Source organism: Stegodyphus dumicola, chromosome 3 (genome assembly GCF_044657685.1).
Source record: "Stegodyphus dumicola isolate Sdum_Otavi_A_Nest chromosome 3, ASM4465768v1".
Lineage (NCBI taxonomy): Eukaryota > Metazoa > Arthropoda > Arachnida > Araneae > Eresidae > Stegodyphus > Stegodyphus dumicola.
Window position 1 is genome coordinate 238923815 of NC_140770.1, and position 23484 is coordinate 238947298.

A 23484-nucleotide genomic window follows, 5' to 3' on the forward strand; every position below is an offset into this window, starting at 1 on the left:
ATAAACTCGAAATTTGTGTACAGCCATTAATACGGCTAATGTTTCTCTTTCTGTAGCTGTATAATTCCTTTGTGTCTGATTCAACGTTTTACTAAAAAATGCCAGAGGATGGCTATTTTGCATAAGAACCGAACCCACCGCATAGTCTGACGCATCTGCTGCAATTTCCAGGTTTTCGTCCCACTCCGGGAATTTTAAAACAGGGGCATTGATGAGCGCTTCTTTTAATCTTTCAAATGCTGTATTTGCTTCCGATGTCCACGTAAATTTACCTCTCTTTCTTTTCATTACTAAGAGTGGTTCAACAATATTAGCGAAATCTTTTATGAAAGACCGATAGTAAGAACATAATCCAAGGAAAGATGGGTGTGTGTGTATTTAATTATGGCAAAGCACACTAGGGCTATCTGCCTAAGAGGAGGGATGCCTTTCGTGGAGGACTTTCTAAGGGAAACTGGCTCGTATACACGTTACACATGGGGAAAACCACGAAAACGCCCATGCAGCCAGCCCGTTCGCGGGATTCGAACTTCGAACCCAAGGAAAGAAGAAAGTTTCTTGGCGGTGTTGGGCGGTGGGAAATTCTTGATGGCTTTTATTTTTGAATCTTGAGTTTCTATACCCTTTTGCGAAATTTTATAACCCAGGTATTTAAGTTCTTTAGTTGCGAACTTGCATTTTGAGGCGTTAATTGTAAGACCGGCCTCTTTTAATAATTTAAAAATTTGTTCTAGATCATTAATGTGTTGTTCCAACGTACTACTCGTTATAATTATATCATCTAGATAAATTAAAGTTGATTTTCCTAGGACAGGCTTTAGAACAATGTCCATAGCTCTCTGGAATGTTGATGGGGCCCACACAACCCAAAGGGCATGCGTAAAAATGCATAAGTGCCCGATTTTGTTATAAACGCGGTTTTATGTATGTCTTCTGGTCTCATAGCTATTTGATAGTAGCCAGACGTTAAGTCCAAAGTAGACATGTATCTTGTCGATTTGATCTGTCTAATAATTTCCTCTATAACCGGCAAAGGGTAAACTAGGAATTTACTAATACTATTTAGTTTTCTGTAATCGATAGCAAACCTCCAAGCCCTTTTATCCGAAGGAGGAAACTCGTTCTTTTTCCTACATAGTACGACTGGACTCGCGTACTCACTATTTATGGGCGTTATTATTTTATTCTTTAACATCTCCTGAATATGTTCTTCGATGATTAAGTCTTTTTGCTTGTCATAACGGTAAGGTTTAGTCCTACAAGGTTTTTCGGCAGTTAATTGCATCTTATGCGTAACTATTTGACAATTACCCGGCTTTTCTGAAAACAAGTTAGAAAAATTACTCACCACTTGCTGGATAGCTTGCCTTTCATGGTCATTCAGATGGCTAAGGTCCACTTGCGGTTTCTCCACAGGTTCCACCACCCTCTGGTCCATCTCCAGCACCACGGAACTGTCTTGAAAATTCAGCTTGGCCCTCGCGGCCCTTAAAAAGTCCATACCTAAAATAAGAGGATTTTGCAGATTCTTCACTACAAAAATTAATACTTTGAGGCTTTCCTCTTTTACCTGTATGTTTAATGATAATTTCCCAATGCAGTGACATGTTTTTCCTTGCGCCGCTATAATTTCTGTATTTTTGGTTTTAAATAATCGTACCCTATAAAAATTCTTTTTAAATAAATTTTCGATCATAAAATTTCCTTCTGCTCCTGTATCGATTAGGGCTTCTACTGGTACATCGCCAACCAGGACTTGTATAATTGGTAGATGTGAGTTTTTTACAATGACCGTATTTAAATGTCTTTTTGAGGGTTTTTTTAAAACTTCCGGGCTCTGGGCCCTCCCTTTCACAGGCCCCTCTACTCGTTTAAAGCTTTCCTTTCAATTTGTGCCTTCAGGGTACGCGGATGTTTATTTTCGAATTTTCTTTTTGGGCCTTGACCTTCGGGGTTCGATGAGTTAGCTTGATAGCTCTTTCCCCCATAAGAGCGATTTCCATTTCTGGTTTCCTCATTTGAAGATTTCCTTCGGGTACTTTGAGAATACGTTGCCCCTCTAGCTTTTTCCGCTATTCTGCGATTTTGAAACTTCACCGCCAATTCGAAGAGCTCCTGCAATGTGCTTGGGTTTCTAATTTCGAAGTAGTCTTGAACAGCGGATAACAATCTTGGTAAGATTATTTCAATAATCTCCGCATCGGGTTTCTTCCCATACAGCATATCCGTCAGCTTAATTTTTCGTAGAATAAAGTCCGTCAAATCTTCTATATCCTGTTGATAGAAACTATATAGTTCGGCTTCCAGCCTTGCTCGATCTTTCACTATGGGAAGGCCTTTACTAACGATTTTTTGAAATTTTCAAATGTATATGTCTGGCTTCCAAATTCCCCTAATAAAACTTTGCCTATATTTTCCACCATAGCGCGGCCTGTCCTCTTAGTGCGGATGTGGCGATGGCAACTTTTTGTCTTTCCGGCACAGGGTAGAGCTGAAAGTGATTTTCTAGGCCTTCTAGAAATATCGCCACCGAATTTTTTCCGTCGAATTTGACATTGGCTTGATTGACGCTCTCAAAGTCTGGACCAGGTATCCATATCCTTCCAATTGGCTTGTCATTTCTTGGTGTTGTCCAGCGGCTTCCATCCGATTTTCAGCCATTTCAGTTCGATAAGTGCTCGGGCGCCAATGTAGCGTTGCGCGCCTCCAACTTGCACGCAACCAAGAGGTGACTGTTGAAACTGGATAAATGACAGAGTCTTGTTAAGGGTTCAAGTGCCTTTTTATTCAACGTAATAAATTAAAAGTGCGTGCTCTTGACGCTCACAAACTACGCCAACTCGGCGGTAAAATAAAAATAAGAACCTGAAAAGAAACTAATGACAAGACTCTAACTACGAGGCTCTCTAAAAGTAACTAACCTCACCGCGTTTTACAATACCGCTACTAATTCAGCAAACTTGAAGATCACGTTGAACGATTAACAATACTTCAAGGCAAGCACACAGGCCGAAACGCGGGGTTCTTCAATTTCTCGCTAACTACCTCCGCGCTCGTGAAGTAAGAACAGCACACCTCGAACTCGTTTCCTTTCTATTTAACTCAGAATACTTCCGCTGATAATTTGAATCCTTGCGCGTTCTACTAAAATTTACATACTCTGGCATTGGCAGTTCCAGGGGAAAGTAAGGCTTGACAGGAAAGATAGTTTAAACTTAAAATAAATGTTAGTTAAAATAAATATAAACCCTACAACCTGCCTGACGAACAATTTGGCTTCAGAGAAAAACATAGCACCACACATCAATTACTAAGAGTTATCAACTATATCACGGATGGATTCAACGCCAAACTGCCCACAGGTGCCATATTTCTGGATGTCGCAAAAGCGTTTGACTGAGTATGGCATAATGGCCTAATATTCAAACACATCAAATTAAATTTCCCGGACCACTTCATCCGATTTGTCGCCTCCTACCTAGATAATAGAACCTTCTCGGTCAAAATTAATAGCAGTCTCTCCTCTAGAAGAAGTATAATGACAGGTACACCTTCATCAGCACTTTCCCCATATTTTTATAATATATATACTCACGATATTCCAAGAAATACATCTATCACAATAGCGCTTTTCGCAGATGATACAGCTATTTTAACTTACGCCTCCACTTAACTAACGTCTGGCTGCAATTACAAAACTATCTAAATCAACTTGAAGACTGGCTCTCCAAATTGCGAATCGCAGTTAATACCCAAAAATCCAAAGCAATTTCATTTAGAAAAGGCAAATCTAATAAAAGACCTCCCTATTATTTTCGAAGAAGAAATAGAATGGAAAAAAAGAAGCAAAATACCTTGTAATAATACTTGACAATAAACTCACTTTTCGCCAGTATTTTAAAGCAACAAAACAAAAACTCAATTACACCAGGGTCAATATGCGTCCCCTCCTAGGAAGAAGAAGCAATCTTTCCTTAAGAAACAAAATCATTCTTTATAACCAAGTTTTAAGACCTGCATTACTCTACGGATGTGAAATCTGGCGTCATGCCGCCAAGACAAATTTAAAACAACTCCAAGTCATTCAAAATAAAACTTTAAGAGAAATCACTGACGCACCCTGGTTCCTCTCGAATGTAAATATTCACGACGATCTCAAAGTCAAGCCCATCAACGATTATATAAAAGGAACCGCAGCTAACTTTTTCAGTAAAGTCAGAAACCACAATAATCATCTAACTGCCTTTTTAAGAAATCGCCCATCCAATTCTAAGCACAAATACCCAGCGAATGGATATACTTAGTCCTCCAGCAACCAGCAGAAGAGCTTAGCTATTAGGGTCATTGAACTTAGCTATTAGGCCCGCGCCAGCAGAGTCAACCAGGTTTTCACCCCCTCATAGGCCCACCAGCGGCCGAGCGGTAAAGTCGCTGAACACTGGTAGTTCGGTTCGAGGTTCGAATCCCGCGAACGGGCTGGCTGCATGGGTGTTTTCGTGGTTTTCCCCATGTGTAACGTGTATACGAGCCAGTTTCCCTTAGAAAGTCCTCCACAAAGGCATCCCTCCCCTTAGGCAGATAGCCCTAGTGTGCTTTGCCATAATTAAATACACACACACACACACTTCACCCCCTCCACTCCCGCCATATGATCGGCGAAAGAGCAGTATTACTTTCCCGCCAATGAAACCAGTCGAACGGCCCTCTTCTTTCTCCCATCAGATGTGAAGAAAGCGAAAGCGCTGCTTTCGGAAGCTTCAAACTATATGACGATCTTCGACGACGACAAAGGCACAATCAATAACACCCTCAAGCCCTGATCCGTCTGTATAAATATCCAACTCCTGATATTTTAAATACATACAATCATATACAATTAAAATCTTATAATTGGGATGAATATAATCTTCGTTAAAACTCTGAACAGAGTCGTAGCTAGGGTTTTCAGCGCCCAGGGACAACTGAAGATTTCGCGCCCCCTACTGGTTGCCAAGGATGGAAAACATTTAATTCTAAAATGTCGTAACATCAGTTCGGCGCCCCTTGGATTCCGCGCCCGGGGACATATGCCCCCCTCTAGCTACGCCCCTGACTCTCAAAAGCATCACTTTTAATAATACATTCGCTCAAATTTATGTCACAAACCAAATTATTCACAAGTAAAAATTTTTGGTAATAAAATTTATACAGGAACGAGAGGGGCGGTATGCCAGCAAGAATACAAACCACCTCTGTGGAAACTGTTCTAAAAGCTCTTGTTACTGCAAGCATCCAGCTCCTCTGCAACGTATTTAGTTTATTTCTTAACTCTTTCTCATCGAAGTCGCCCCAAACGCCCAAACATTCAGACATCGGCTGGACGCCCAAAACGCCTGAATAATTTCATACCCAGTGCTTTCCCCCATCACGTTACTGCATTACTCATTGCTTTCAGGTGTTGTTAAATCACATGTCAATCATTCTTTTGAAGCTACTAAAAGTAGCTTCCTTGTTTCCTTTGTTCCTTCCTTTCCTTTGTTTACTGTCAGTGTTTAGCTTTTGATGCCCGAAGTTGCAATCCCGTCCCAAGGGGAAACTTCACACAGTGTCAAAGCGTCGAAGAAAGAAGTTCTCGCTTTACTTTAAGGCTATTGTTAGCGCTGTAGTATTCAACTTGTCATGGGGGAAGGAAAAGCATTCCAGGAGAAATTCTTAGATACGGGCGTTTTCGATGTTTGGGGAATTGAGATTTTGCCCTCTCTGGATGCGAAAGAGTTAATCGAATCAGCTCCCCCGTCCTAGCACCCTAAGTACCTATTCCATAGAAACTTCAAACTATATGATGAAACAAGCGTCTAGACCCCAAACCTCGCTTTTGCTCATCGCACGGGTTTCGGAATGAGAGAGGGAAAAAGGGAATTTCGCCCAAGCTTCTCACAAATGCTCTTGGATTTCATCCAAGCGCTCACAATTGCTCATGGTCGAAGATAGCGTGCGTTTGTTACTAGCGCTTGAAATGCTAACGAATATGAGTGATGCTATATTTACTTAGCGTAATTACATTCAGTCTATTGTGTAAGATTAATTGTGTGTAAAATTTCCGTTTGTAAATTGTGCAAAATTTTGTCTGAATGCAAATATTTCGCATATTTATATTATCAATATGAGCAGGCGATCTTATGCCAGCAGGTGACTGCATTTTAGCTAATTAATTGTTAATTGCATTAATTTAAATATCATCCCTATAATGGGTATATAAGGGCATTATCGGACTTTTGTATGAGGAAAATATAAAGTTTTACTTTTCATTAGCAGCTTTGATTTATGAATGTAAAAATCCTTCTTTGTATGAGATTGAAACTTTTTCAAAGCATTATTTTATTTAATATTTTTCTTATCTTACGCTTATTATCTTCTGATTCATTCAACTAATTGACGACTTTGTAAATTGGCAAAAATTGTGTGACTCATAGGTATTATGGCTCATAGGTAATATTCTGTTCTTAAATAAACAGGAAATTGAATGTGAAAAAAGAATAACCTTTATGGTTGTTATTTACATTTTAAGAGCAAGTAGGTACTTTTCTGCGAAATATACAGTTAAATAAAGCATGTTATTTAATTCCAGAAACACATGTGTGGTACATGCAAGCACGGATCAGCTGCTGTCGTCTTTATGCACAAAAAATGATTTAAAAATTGAAACTGAGTGTTAAATAAGCAGATATTTGGGTCAAGTGCAGAATTGGATTTTTGTCAATTTTCTTTGACTTTTTAAGTGAAAATAGGTCGATGTGTACATAGATAAAATCAAGGGAGTGTGCAATGCCATTTCTGTGCAATTCTGGCATGTTTCCTGTAAGTGAAAATAGGTCGATGTGTACATGGATACCGAGTATATGCAATTCTTAAAAACGCGCCAAACAATGGGTGATTCTGCACTTTCCCCTGATTTTTTTAAAAGGAGGCATAATAGGCTATAATTATTTTTCCTCTTATCTTTGGTTGTTTTGGCAAATTTAATAATGAATTTCAGGCATTCTGCAAAAATAAAACTCTCATAAAAATTTGCTAGTTGCTTCATATTTTTTTAACTATTAAGTGCATACACATATTGGAGAAATTTATCTGATAGTTCTTCCGTACCCTCAACATCTTTTAATGTTAAATATGTAATTGATTGTATCCCTCCCAAAATCTAAGATTATTTAGTACTATTCCATGTACATAAACCACATGACTGTTTACTCTTTACTGGAAGGGGGGAAAGAATTTAAACTAAGAGTAGTGAAATTGGTCCACTGAAGCATGCGTTATACAAATTATGTTATTTTAATACATGTACATATCAAAAGAAAAATAGGGGAAAGTGCAGAATCGGCCACTGCTTAGCACGTTTTTAAGAATTGCACATACTCAGTATCCATGTACACGTCGACCTATTTTCACTTAAAAAAACATCCCAGAATTGCACAAAAATGGCCTTGCGCACACTTTTGACTTTATCCATGTACACTGCTCAAGTCCTAGCTAGTAACCTTTATCGCCTTACCAAAATGTTTCCAAACTACCTGTTACCATATTTCAAAGATTAGCCAAAACATCCCAGAATTGCACAAAAATAGCATTGCGCACTCTCCTGACTTTATCCATGTACACGGCGACCTATTTTCACTTTAAAAAAATCCCAGAATTGCACAAAAATGGTATTGCGCACTCTCTTGACTTTACCCATGTACACGTCGACCTATTTTTACCTAAAAAGTCAAAGAAAATTGACAAAAATCCAATTCTTCTTAGTCTTGTAAAAAGCGCCAAGCAAATAAGTGCACGATTCTGCACTTTAGCTGAAAAATAAATGACTAAGTGTATTCATATATTGCTACAGCAGTACCTAAAGTTAGAACTGGAGAAGATGTTATAAGAATTACACAGCTGCATTAAAAGTAACCAAAGAAACAAATACCATATGTGTTACGTTATTGATGAGGATAGAAAAGGCAACAAAGGAATAAAATGTTATTATCACAAATATTTATATTGCAGTCTTTCTAGCTGTTAGATTCCATTATGCTATCAGGACATTTATAATCCAAAGCTAATAGAATGGCAACACTTGCCATGACATCTTTAGTTTATCATCTATGCTACTTTGGAAAATAACATTCTTAGAGACATTTATTCATTATAGTGCATCTTAAATTAAAATTATACATTGCTTATTTATTTCATTTAATATAATAATCAGACTTCTTGACAACTGATATTGAAGTTGGTCCATGATTTGTGTGTAACATCAATTCCATAGTGCTCCGTTTAATTTTTTATATTATTTTCACTCATCTGTTAAAAAATAATATCTAATCAATGTTATTTGTAAAAAATACATAGCTTTTATATGGTGTACAAAAGACCTAGGTGATATATTTTATAAAAATTCCAAGTTCTTTGTGTGCAAAATTTTTCATGTTATGTTCACAATATTCATTAAATATTGTAAAATAGTGTTTAGAATTTCATAGTTTCTGGAAGTTTAATAATATGGAAAGAGAACTCGGTTGTAGCTTCTTCCATTTATAGGTTTTAGTCCAGTTAATAGCTATGTTTTAAACATGGGATATCAAGAATTTTTTAAATACTTAATGAAATTTTGGTGGCATCTTGTGACAGTTCGTGCAATATGTAATTTCCTTGTTAATTTAGAAATGAAAATTGTCCCAAGATAAATGGAGCACTCAACTCAGGAAAAGATTATTTTATACATTTTGAAGTGCTATCAATTTTCTTTTTACTTGTGAAGAGTTCAACATCAATTTTTTTACATTAAATATAATTTTTCATTTGTTGTGTAGCTTCTAATATATAAATGTGTATTTGCAATTTGTATGAATAGACTAAATAATACTTTTTATGTGAGAAAGTCACATTTTTTCATCTGCAGAAATGGCTATATAAATATATTATCACGATAATAAGATTGTGTAGACAGCGCAAATTTTTTTATTTGGCATAACATAAAACAATTACACTAAAACTGATTTGATTGATGATTACTTCGATACTGATGGTCGACTGGTTGGAAAACATACTGTCTATAACTTCTTGTTGAAAGGAGAAAAATCTTGTGGCAGTGCTAAAACGCATAGAAAAATTGATTAAAAACATTAATTATCCCAAATAAACTTGTGTGTAACCTTTAGATGTCCAAAATATCATTCATCCAAACAATAATTAACAAGAGCCTGTAAACTACTTAAGGGGAATGTCTGCTTGTTAGGATGGTATGGCATTACAAACTTAGGAGATAGGACTGAATTATATTTTTGATACATTTTGTAAAGCCATTTGATACATTTAACAAAACTCTTGAGACCTTGACTATATCAAAGATGAGTGCATATATAATTGATAAATAGGCAAATTGAGAATTTGGATCTGAACCTAAATTGATGTGAGGTTCTATTTTAGTCATTTCAGAATAGCTTTAACAATCTTTCTCAGCAACGATAATAGACTAAAAAGGATTGCACATTTATTACATCAAAGCTTGTGAATTATCTTATAAACATTTTCATTCACTGAGCATGTATTTTATACAAGATTACCATTTTTATGAAAGTGCAAATATGATAAACAGTGTTTGATGTTGCAAATATGATAAACAGTGTTTGATGTATCTTTATGAATGAAAATTGACTTTAGCCCATTGCTTGGTATGATAATGTTTATATTTCAAGACTGTGAGCTTCTGATGCTCAGAGTTGGCACTTTTAGTCCCTAAATAAAATTTCACTGGTAAAAAATGTTCTAAACTGCATTCCAGCCATTTGAGTCTATTAATAAACTTGTATGTACAGTTAAATTTCCGAAAGATATATCTCGGCCGTCTCAAGTGCAACTCTGGTTGGCATTCTGCTAAAACACATAGACTCGTCCAAAAGGGGCGGTATTACTTGCTGTGACATGAAAGTCTCTTCTCCGGAATCCATGTTCTCTTCTCCGGAAAGAGCTATGCTGGAAAAAAAAAAAAAGTTCCCATCCTTCCACCCTATTTTGAGAATAATTCGGTCCGAATGGTGCATGCGTGTTTGTGCTCATGGTCGCGGATGAGGCGGTCGAACTATACCACGAAAACTAAAACTTTCAAGGGAAAAGATGTAGTTGGTGCAACACCAGAGTACCTGGTCTATCAAAAAGGTAGTTTTTCCACTGGCCCAAAAAGGCATAAAAAAATAATAAGCACATGGTTGAGCTGATAAGTCCAAACATTGAAAAAAAGGTTCTCATAAATACTAGTTCACAAAGCCTGCCTGTGTGTTTCCCACGAGAGGTTTTTCTGCAGATTACAATATTCTCAACATGTATTTCTTTATATACAAAAAATGAAAATTATGCGACACTTTATATTAAAAAAATTTTTAATTAAGATCCTAAATCAATCTATTTATAACAGCTACATAAAATGTTTTATTTAAAATATAACAATAAAAGCAAATGAATTATAGCAAATTACATAAAAATAAAATAAATAACAAGTATGTAAAGAATAGAATAAGTTACCTTAAAACTACAGAAAAGGTGCAAAACAGTAGTAAATGATTTGTAAATTTCTTGGACAGTACAATGCAATTAACCATATAATCAGTAGCATTATTATTTTTAAATAGCTTAACATATTTTACAATATAATTAACTATGAATTATCTTTTGTATAGAAAGGAGTCACTATTTAGTACGTGAACATAGTGTAGATAAATAATACATGGAAAGAGGATAAACATCTGAATAAACCACATGTGCAGCATCTTGATAAGTTAAGATAGGATGACAAAGGCGTAGCTAGGGTTTTCAGCGCCCAGGAACAACTGAAGATCTTGCACCCCTTTCTATGTGCCAAGAATGAAAAATTTTTCATTCTAAAATTTTGTAACATCAATTTGGTGCCCCTCGATGCTGCACACGGGGACAGATGTCCCCCCTTGCCCTACCCTAGCTACGCCGTTGTGTGATGGTATGCTTTGCTAAAAGAAAAGACAAATACTCAAACACTTACATAACATAGTGACATACTTACGTATGCAAATCTGTGGGAAAATAACATTGCATAATGCATTATAAGGAAAACACAAGCATGGCAAATTGAAGAACAAATTGTTACTCAGAACAGTTCAGATGTCACATGGTGTAGCTTATATTTGGCAGTAGTTTTTGATATGTGAAAATAAAGCAAAAACGCTGTTTTCTAGCATCAAGATTTTAATCACTGATGTATTGATAAACTAATAATAATAGTAAAAAGGTGGTACTAAGAAATGATTATCTGCCCAACTATGAATGAATTCACCAAACAGTGTTCTTATATTGCCAAAATGTGTAACCCAAAATTTCTGCAAAATGTATTTGCCAAGGTATATGTGCATGTGCTGCATAAGGAATTCTAATGAGACTGTAGAGTTTGCTGGCTAATCGAAAGAAAACTGATGCATTTCTTCTGAAGTATGGTACTTTGTCCAACAGTTAGAGAATGCAAGAATAACATTCCATTCCGTAAATAAATAAAATTTCTAAAATTTTATGTTTTTTTAAGCAAAAACAGATTGCTATGTACATGGAAAGAACACCATAATAAAAAAAAAGATACTTCTTTTGTTATGGATGTTTCTTGCTTTTTAAAATTTTAATTCGTTGATGTTTAAAGGAATGTTTAGGTTGCTGCTTTTTCTGAAAGTGGCTTTTGTCTTTTGCATCTTAGCTTGAAGAAAAGTAGTTGCCATTGGTGATCGATGCAGGGTTTGATGTATAATCACAAAAGGAATTATATCTAAAAATTTGTTATTTTTAAAACTAAAATGATGAATTTAAACATTTGTATTAATTATCATTATTAAGTATTATATATTAAAATAAGAGTACTGTCCTGTTATCCGGACCGGATTTAGAAAAATATGTATGTATCCATGTGTGTATGGATACGCACGCATACATTTGTATGGACATATATATATGAATACATTCATCTATACATGCATGCATTTCTGAATCTGGTCCCGATAACAGGACATTACCAAACCAAGTATTACATTCTTATATTTGATATAAGTATGAGAAATAAATTAACTTACCTTTGATTGAACTTGCACAATATGTATATACTATAATAACAAAATACAATGATTAATGGATGGATAATATTTATAGCAATAACATTATGATCAATTTTAGACATCAATCTTGGTCATGTGCTGTTTGCTACTCTGGTCCTTAAATCATTCAAGTTAACTGTCAAATTCACCAAGTAGCACTCCAACTGTGACTTTCCAAAGGGGTTAGACCAGTGGTTCTTAACCGGGGGGGGGGAGAAGCCCCTACCTAACTATAAAAATTATTAAATATCATTTATTAAATTTCTTATAATAAAATATTTGAAATATGCAATAGTGTCCCCAATATTGAAGCTCATAAAAATTGGTAGCCCCTAGCTCACTTATCGGCAAAAGACACAGGGAAAAGTCGGTGCCGATGGGCTACGAAAAGGCATGAAACGCTACAAACAAACTTGAACAGGTAGCTAGGTGACGGAGAAAAGAAAACATCCTTGTGGGAAGACAAGCGTGACCTTCGAGAAACCTTGATAGCCACGAAGCCACGATACAACCCTAAACATTATTTATTAGCCTAAATTCTTTATTAGGCTATTTCTTTATTAGTTTATTATTTATTAGCCTAAATTCTTTATTATTGCCTAAACAGTTTTAGATTCGGAAGCACATAAAAAAATCCAACAGATTCCATTATCGAATGATATTATACGATCGCGAATACAAGATCTCGGTGAAGATATTTTAATGCAAGTAATTGAAGACACAAAATTCAGTTCACTAAAATAGGCATGCAACTGGATGAGTCAACTGATGTTGATAATTGTAGCCAACTTTAGGTATTTGTCAGATATGTGAAGGAAAAAGAGGTGATAGAAGAATTTCTATTTTGTGAGCCACTGGAGGTGAATACGAGAGGAATTGATGTTTTCAATCGCATCAAAGATTTTTTTTTTACTAAATATCAATTACCAATGAATGTGATTGGCTCAATATGCACTGATGGAGCCCCAGCAATGTTAGGCCAAAAATTCAAGACTTTTTTTCACACATGAAAAGAGAATTACCGGAAGTTATAATAACGCATTGCATGTTGCATCGTCATGCGTTTGCGTCGAAAGCATTGCCAGAAAGTATAAAACAACATCTAACTACAGCAGTAAATGTAGTAAAATACATCCGAGGGCGAGAGCTTGATCATCACATTTTTCGTGCATTTTGCGAAGAAATCGGTCCTAATCATACCGTGCTCCTATATCACACCGAAATACAATGGTTATCTAAGGGTCGAATGTTTAACAGAGTTTTTGAATTGCGTGAGGAAATTATTCAATTACTGACTAGTCAAAACTGTTATTTAGTAAAAGATTTTGAGAGTAATGATGCAATGCTGAGGCTGGTCTACTTAGCAGACATATTTAGCCATTTAAATGAATTGAATCTATCAATGCAAGGATTTGGTATAAATATAGTAATATCTAGTGAAAAATTATCTTCATTATATCAGTTATAAAATGCCTCTAATGAAGAAAATTCTAAATGTTCTTCGTCTATTCTTGTATCATGATCATTTTCAAAATGCAAAATAATATTTCGCTTATTAAAATAGGAATCGCATAATACACATTTGTGGGATTGGTGCCGTGGTAACAAGGCTGCTCCATGCATCTGCCTTTCATGCGCTTTTAAATGAAATAGTATGTTGAATTGGCGAGTACAATTAGAACACTTAAATTCGCAATCTTTCCTGCGCAATCTTTCTTAAGTCATGCAATTTTGTGGGATGAACACTTCCCACATGTCTTTTCAAGTTAAAAAATGTGGCATACATTTTTCCGCACTCCATACAAGAGAAACTTGAAGTCAACACTTGATTTTCAGTGTCAGCAATATCTGGGCCTGAAAAAAGATCCTTCAGGTGTTTCCACGTGTATCGAAGTCAACACTTGATTTTCAGTGTCAGCAATATCTGGGCCTGAAAAAAGATCCTTCAGGTGTTTCCACGTGTATCGAAGTCAACACTTGATTTTCAGTGTCAGCAATATCTGGGCCTGAAAAAGATCCTTCAGATGTTTCCAGGTGTATCGGCCGGATTTCCGAAGAGAAATTACTTGGCCCTGAAAAGGGCCGTTTTATTATTTCAGAAGATACGCTAATATTTTCCGAAGACATATTCACAGTAATTTCAATCATACACGATATGAACAACGCTATGGACTAAAATTCCCTATACTCAAAATCCCTTTCCCTTCTTCATTTCCCAGAGAAGAGGAAAAGCCGGTTATGAGCAAAAGTGAGGTTTGGGGTCTAGACCAGGGGTAAATAGAAGGGCTAGCTCATTTCTTTGTTCGACTCCTCGCCGACGCGAGCCTAATGGGGGGGACGTAACAGGCAATAACCTGACGTCACTGTGATGCCACCTGTCCTGATTTCCCGCGTTTAAAACAGTATTTTCATTGAGCTGCGAAACGATTTTCTAGAGGTTACATATCCCAAATTAATTTTAATAATATATATATCTATTTTCTAATAATGTATATATTTAAAATAATTTATATATATGTAATTTTAGTCAGTTTTTATTTTAAATTCTATATTGTAAAGTATCGTTTACGTAATATGGCTTTTTGCGCTGCAGTAACGTGCCGTAGCACTTACAGAAGTATGAAAGGGTGAGATATTTTATTTCATGGGACCAAAGGATCCAAATGAGAGTTTGCTTTTGAAAAAAGTATGGATACACAGATGTCAAAGAGAAGATTCTATTAATGTGAAGAGCGGAAAAATTTGCAGCGAACATTTTCTATGCAGTGTTTATGAAGATGATATGAAAAATCGCTTGTTTGGATAGCCACAAAAAGAAACTGTTGGAATGGAATGCTGTGCCGAAAGTAAATTATGATGACAATAATAAATCGAAATTGATGATGACAATAATGAATCAAATTTTAATGATTTTGAAATAAAACTCACAAATGAAAATGTAGATCATCCTGAATGTTTAAGGATAAACAAGAATGCATTGATAATTTGAAGAACAAAATAATATTCTTAGAAAATTGTATTAAATTGTATTAAAGTATTGAAAAATAGAGAAAAGAACAATTTTAGAATGTTTGTTCAGCGACGAAGAAGGTGGACGACATCTAGACAGAAATTGGTATCAGAAATTAAAATCTCAAATAGCGAAATTTGGGGAGGGGGGAGCACAAATCGGAGAATTTGGAAAAATGTCTAAAGCCTATTTTTATAAAGACGCAGATTAATGCATTACTGAAAAAGAAGAAAAAAATCAGGTGGACTAGTGAAAATATTTCACGTAGCATCGTCATAAGAGCTCTGTCATCTTAAAGCTATGATTTTTGGAAAGAAAAAAAAATTGGAATATCTTTACCTAGTGTTATCAAATTAAAGAAATTGTGTTTATTTTATTTTTTAGTGTTTTCTAAATTTTAGTGTAGTCCAAGAATTCAAAGTAATGTTCTTACTCTAAAGAAGAAAAGAGGCGAATATTTGTATTCTGTAGAAAAAATATGCGTTCTCAGTTTCGACGAAATGCATATAGATTGAAAACTCTGCTATGACTCTAAACTGGACTACGTTGGTTCTTTTCAAAATGTGCAGTTTGTTTTAATCAGAGGTCTCATTTCGCGCTCTGCCTCAAATTACTGAGAAACCGCGTTTTAGATAGAGGATTTGTTTTAGAAGATGTAACTGTTTTAAATTTTGATATTATTAAAGAGGTTTTAAATAGAGATTGAGAAGAAATCAAATTGTGTCACAAACTAAAACCAAATTATTTAATGGTCAAGGGAAACGAGAGACAAAAAGTCGCTCCAGAGAAAACATTATTTTCAAAAAGTTCCGCAAAAGGTATACTCTACCCCACAGGAAATCAGAAAGCATCTGACTTCTATGAGTTAATCGATAATATCTTCGGTATTATCTGTATGTGTGTATTTAATTATGGCAAAGCACACTAGAGCTATCTGCCTAAGGGGAGGGATGCCTTCGTGGAGGACTTTCTAAGGGAAACTGGCTCGTATACACGTTACACATGGGGAAAACCACGAAAACACCCATGCAGCCAGCCCATTCGCGGGATTAGAACCTCGGACCGAACTACCAGTGTTCAGCGACTTTACCGCTCGGCCGCTGGTGGGCCTCTTCGGTATTATGAATAGTACCAAAATAGTACCAACAAGAATAACAAGTATTTAACAAAATAATTTTGTAAAGTACTTTTTAAAGTTATTCTTATTGTATCCTTTGTAACTAATTATTGATTAGATTTTGTGCTAGATTAGCATTCTAGATAAAATATAATAGTATAAAACATCAAAGTAATTGGCATAAAAAGACCTGTTTCCTTTACTCACACTTTTGAAAAATTAAATAACTGTTTTAGGTACTCTGAATAAAGCTATTTTGTCAAAATTAAGGTAACAATCTTATATACATTTATTTAATTGTAATATAGATATAAGTATAAATTACAAAATTATTTAAAAAATATCTATTATATTGAATCGGAAGAGAATTATAACAATGTAAAATTTACAATTAGGCAAAAAATCAAACGTAGGTTAGCAGAAATGTTGCCATATATGTCATATATGTTTAAACCTATGTCAATGTAAAGTTGTTTTTTGAGTAAATTTAAATAGCTGCTATTATAGTTATCTTAGGAGCAGCATAAAAATTCTCTCAGTTAGCATTCAAATAAAGAAATGATTAGAAATAAACGTGCATTAAATAAAATAACCTGCAAATAAAAATAAAAAAACCACGGAACTTTATGTTAAAAGAGTAGCACATTTTATCTATTATTTTAAAATTGAGTAAGCATTATTAAATTTTTTAATGGTTCAGTCTAAAATTCATAAAGCAGTAACATTGCCTCTTCCAAATTATAGCTATCATTCACACACAGCTCATTTTAAACGCTGGTTCAAAAACGCTAATTTCTAAGCTGTGAATTATATTGGCGCGCTCAGCGTCATCATGGCTACGTCATCACTTCTCACTTTCTGCTTCAGGGGGAAAATCTCTATGAGCTAGCCCTTCTCTTCTAAGTCCTGGTCTAGACGCTTGTTATGATGAAGCTTCAAACTATATGACGACGATCTTCGTGCGAGCAAAGCTTAGTGTTGCCAACATGGTAAAGATAAATGCACCAAACTAACAATTAGATGAACCCTCTTTTGATGTAATTATTTTATCTCTGATGATGTGGTGTTAAAAGCCTAGCCTAGCGCACTTCGTAAATTAACTTCCTTGATATTCTGATTGGTTGAATTTCGTCAGTTCCCGGCGGCATATTTTTACTTCCTCCTTAGGAAACGCAACCCGCGACTAAATTTGGCGATTTATCAGGTCTTGGCTACATTATGACACCAAGCGCATGCACAAAAGAAAATAACGCTGTCGGTTTGTTTCAAATTTCAAATTTGTGATGGCTGCAAGTATGTCAAAAGAAGTGGAAAATGAATTTTATAAAATTTTATTTGATGGATATTCTTACGAAGTAGTGTCTTCCATGCGTGTCAACATGCAAGAGTAAATAAGAAAGAGGCTAGTTTCAGAAATAAAGAATGTTTGGCTGCTTTGCATGTCAGAATTAAAAAAAAGTAATAAGTATACAAGATGTCGTGATGAGTATGTAAAAAAGAATCCGTGCACTTTGATTAAAGTTTCATTTCGGCATACACATCGATGTGATGTTGCTGAAGCGTGGAATTGCTTGCGCCCAATTGATTCGGTGAAAGAAGTGTTCATCAACTACTTTCGTGCCGGTAAAATAACAATTAATAATATAATATTTTCATTCTGCTATACATCCACAGAATTCACTGATAGTAAATACCGTCAAAATAGTGATTATAAAGGTGACGACATAGAATTGTCCTACCTAATGGGCAATATGTTTTATTACTTTTCGTGATATTCAGTACCTCATATTTCGTACAAAAGATATCCGCATTATTTTAATTGCCCTAGTTAAGAAGCTTTGAAGGCCTTTTTTGCAACAGCTGAAAGCACATTAGATTGCAATTGCTTAGAATTAATATGCTTAAGAATATTAATTCATCCATTACATTATGGAATAATGAATAAATTTATAATTTCTATATGTATATTGAAATGGCAGCTTGAGAATATAAAATTATTCAGACACGATAGAAGGAAAAATCACTTAACTAATTGATTATTTAATAATAAATTAATTGAATGTTAAAACAATTAATAACACATAGTAACTTTTAATTTAGTTAAATTCTAAATATAATCACAGACTCCTCTGATAGTAACATAAAAAAAAAAAAAAAAAAAAAAAAAGGCCAAAACGTCTACAAAATCATTGACCAAGAGTGCACTTGGTTATATCTGTCATTAGTGTAAACCTTGGACACATTATAGGTGACGATACGAATTTGCCCAGCTCTATCTCATTTTGAAACAGTCACCAGGAGATAGATCCAAAGATCATCTACCCCTCTTCCGTTCCCATTAACTCTTGAGGACTTACTGTTTCATGCTATATACCAGGGCTTAATTTCTAAAATTAGAAGTGCCGGAGCCCTATGGAAGACTGTGACGAAGGAAAGAAAAAAGAAATTAAAATATCTAATAATTAGATAATAAATTTAAATTTATTAATTAAATTAAGAAAAATGTAAAGATAAAGAGAAATTTAATAAATTATTAAATTAATTTTGAATAGTTAAATAGGAAAAAAGTATCGGACCTCGTCTTATGTGAGGTATTGTCCGGAATTACAATTCCTATTAGATGCTAAGAAGCAGCTCAGCTAATCTCCGTTCGAGTTTAAACCCTGATTATACATAAAATGTACTATTCCAAGGGATGGCAAGTATCACTCTTTTTTTTTTTTTTTCAGCACACCAAGGAAAAAAGATAAAACGATTAAAGCTCCACTAAGAAGAACAGTAAGAATTCTAGAAAGAGTATGAGGGTATGGAAAGCAATTTAACTGAAAAGTGTAGCTTTGAAGATAAAGAGGGAAGAGTTCAAGACTACCTGATCGCGATGTCCTGTCGATATAATTCTAGCCGTCTAGCAGAAATTTTCCCTGTATACGTTTCCTGAATACAATGTGAGAATAAATATAAAATTTCTCGGTACAAGTGGCAGCAGTGGTCCCCCCATTTGGTTACATCATTCAGAAAGTCTACAGCTCTGCAGAAGGAAGTCACTAGAATCCGATTTTTAAGACATGTTTACTATTAAAACAAAATTTCTGTGTTAAAATTTTGGTTCACTTGCATAAAAAAAGGGCCTGAGCCCTTTTATTTAGGGCTCCGGCTGAAATTAAATTTTATCTCGAAAACTGTGAAGTACCGACGCAATTTAAGCTCTGTTATATACACAAATGCCACAAAGTGAAGTGAAATTTAAATGCCACCAACCTGCACCCCTTTAATTCTCATTCTAAACTTTTCAAAATAAATACAGATTTATCATATGAATACAGTGCATCAAAACAAAAATATATGTGGTACTCAATTTTTTGTTTGTTTGTTCATTCTTCAAAAATCTCTTACGTGACCTCAATAATTTGAAAGAAAAATTGAAATTATAGCTGAACAATGGCAAGTTCTGTCTTTTAGTAGAAAGCCCACTCAATCCCTAAATATTAAAAATAAATATTTAGGATTAATAAATATTTTTAATATTTGGAAATTTATTATTCTTGAATTATATGACTATAATAACTAAATCCTTTATGCCACTTCTCTTTTACAAAGGTCTTAAATTTAAAGAACTAAGGGTTATAAAAGAAAGCATGGATTTTCATTTTTCTAGAATGAAAAAGTGAAATTATTGTTTAATATTTTTATTTAATCTAATGACTGCAAAAATGTACGCCTTAATTTTAAGAGTGTATACTGATCTAACAGAGTTTTTTCAAAATGCTTTGGTCATGTATAAAACAAATTTTTGCTTATTGAATATATTGTTACGGATTTGGTATTTAAATAGCTTATGTTAGTTGAATTGTAAATTAAATGGTTTTATTTCCCACGCAGTGCAGCGCGTGACGAATATTAAAAGAAAGCTAAGCCGGAAAATTGAAAATACAAGAGTGCGTGCATGTAACATTTAATAAATATCTTTTTTTGATTTCGAGAAAGTGCTAGACAATTCTCGCGCGCGATTTTAAAATCTTATAAAAGGAGGAAAAACCTCTCAGTTCGTAGTATTCTAAATACGAACATATCCGTGATATGATAAATTATGATCCTACTATAGAAATTGCAGCAAAGCGCCCAAGAGGCATCTACCATAACAGCAAATGGTGAAATGTGTATATATTGTACATAGTATTATTATCTTTATTTTATCTTCATTGTGTCATTTTACCAGCGTCTTTGAAACTTTATAGACTTATGGACATGATCCGTGTACTTGGATCTTCAAAGCACTGATCTTATATTTGTCATTTTCGTAATCTTCTTATTGTTATATCAGAGAGTAATATTGTGGACTTATGGTGATACCTGGATGTTCAAAGCTCTGATTATTTATTGCTAGTGTAAAATGTTTTTCACCATTTGCTACTTCGCTTAAATACCGCCGTCTCTATATGTACATAGTGTATAGTTTCAGTAACTCATGTGCCTCAGTGTTGTACAAGAACTATAGTGTTTAATTTCTCAAACCAAGACTTCACTGAATTGTGATATCTACTATTTCAAAATGCATTGGCTGTGGACAGTTCACGGGAGGGTGACCCCCACGTGACTACTACTGTCCAATCTGTGTTTTACAGCAAGGATGAATTTGAATATTTTGCTTAGCTAATCTGTTGCACTTAGTTGTGCCTTTGTCTTCATTTAGATCGCGATATTAGTTTAATTATTCCAATCTGGATAACCTGTTTCAAAACTTGATAATTATTAATATATCCAATATTTCTCATTGCACGCGTAAGCTGCTTTGCTCGGAGTCTGAACTTGGGTGGGTGACCACCCACGTGACAGGCTCCTGCCAATCATCTCCCTCCACACCACATACATTTCACAAAATTTGACAAGTTTCACCTAATTAAGACACAAGAACACGCCGAATAAATACTAATTCAGAAGTCAAACAACAAAAATCAGCGTTATACCTACAAAATTTTCACAGGACTAGTTTCGATGGTTTTACCGAGCAGCAGAAAAATTGAAAGTGTGATTTTCGGACCAACAATGTTGGGCAACAGAAGACTTCTGTGTTTCCTTTTTTCTAACATATGCCTCATGTTCTTTGACGCGAAATTTTAAGGCTCATTTAGTTTGGCCAATGTAAATTAAACCACACTGGCAAGGAATCCTATAAATACCCCAGGAATTCATATCCGGAATGGGGTCCTTGAGTATAGAAGTTGGAATTTTATTGATGGGAGAATAAACAACCCGAAAGTTGAATTTCTGCAAAATATGTGCAACTTTATGGCTAATTGATGGAAAGAAGGGAATGACAACAGAATTTTTATAATCTCCTAAAATAAGAGTGTGGCCTTTTAGTGTGTTGAGATGAGAATTTTTTAACTGCTTGATTAATAATGTTGGGTGAAAAGCCCCTGTCTATAGCTATTGCTTTTAAATAATTTAGTTCTTCATCAAGGGCTAGTTTGGAGGAGCAAACTTGAAGAGCACGGAAAACATAGGAATAAAATGAAGCTAACTTTTGTTTAGTCGGATGACATGATTTAAAGTGTGGTGGAAGGCAAACCGATGAAGGTTTACGGTAAACTGTAGTACTGAAGTTGGATGTGTTACGTGTGACCAGAATGTCGAGAAACGGAAGAGAATTGCAAGTCTCAAGTTCAAAAGTGAACTGAATAGCAGGATCAATAGAATTCATTGTTGAAAGAACTTTATTTAAATCATCTTTATTACCTTCAAACAGGGTACATCGATGGTGTCACTAAACTCTTAAACGAAGGACCATATAATCCGATCCCTAAAGATCCTTCACCTTCGGACTTATCCAAAATAAAAACTGCGATCAAATCTTCGCAAATCATTTCAAACAACTTAAAACATTCGCTTATCCCATCTGTTGCGAATTGTGCCAGATTATATGCTCTTCCCAAAATTCATAAAAGTGGTATTCCTTTCCGCCCTATTGTATCAAATTTAGGTACTGCCTCGTATCCTTTAGCTAAATATTTAGTTTCTAGATTTTCCACTCTATTAGACAATAACATTTACACCATAAAAATTCAATAGAGTTTGTAAAAAAGGTTAAAAACATTTCTCCTAGTAATTTACTCATGGTTTCTTTTGATGTAAAATCATTATTCACCAATGTCCCAGTGGATGGTGCATTAAGATGTCTAGAAACCAGACTTCGCGAATTTCATTTCTCTTGCATCGAAATTGATGAGCTAATTTCTCTCACTCAACTCTGTTTGAAACAAACACATTTTGTTTTCCAAAATAAATATTACAAGCAAACTGAGGGATTAGCCATGGGAAGCCCCCTCAGTCCCATCCTGGCTGATATCTACATGCATTACTATGAATCAAAATTGTTTGAAACTTTAAACTTCCCGGCATGGTTCCGCTACGTAGACGATACTTTTACCCTTGTTTGAAGGTAATAAAGATGATTTAAATAAAGTTCTTTCAACAATGAATTCTATTGATCCTGCTATTCAGTTCACTTTTGAACTTGAGACTAGCAATTCTCTTCCGTTTCTCGACATTCTGGTCACACGTAACACATCCAACTTCAGTACTACAGTTTACCGTAAACCTTCATCGGTTTGCCTTCCACCACACTTTAAATCATGTCATCCGACTAAACAAAAGTTAGCTTCATTTTATTCCTATGTTTTCCGTGCTCTTCAAGTTTGCTCCTCCAAATTAGCCCTTGATGAAGAACTAAATTATTTAAAGGCAATAGCTATTGACAGGGGCTTTTCACCCAACATTATTAATCAAGCAGTTAAAAAATTTTCATCTCAACACACTAAAAGCCACACTCTTATTTTAGGAGAATATAAAAATTCTGTTGTCATTCCCTTCTTTCCATCAATTAGCAATAAAGTTGCACATATTTTGCAGAAATTTAACTTTCGGGTTGTTTATTCTCCCATCAATAAAATTCCAACTTCTATACTCAAGGACCCCATTCCGGATATGAATTCCTGGGGTATTTATAGGATTCCTTGCCAGTGTGGTTTAATTTACATTGGCCAAACTAAGAGAGCCTTAAAATTTCGCGTCAAAGAACATGAGGTATATGTTAGAAAAAAGGAAACACAAAAGTCTTCTGTTGCCCAACATTGTTGGTCCGAAAATCACACTTTCAATTTTTCTGCTGCCAAAATTATTCAAAAAACATCTTCCATTGGAGAACTGGATTTTCTAGAGGCATTTCACATTCAAAA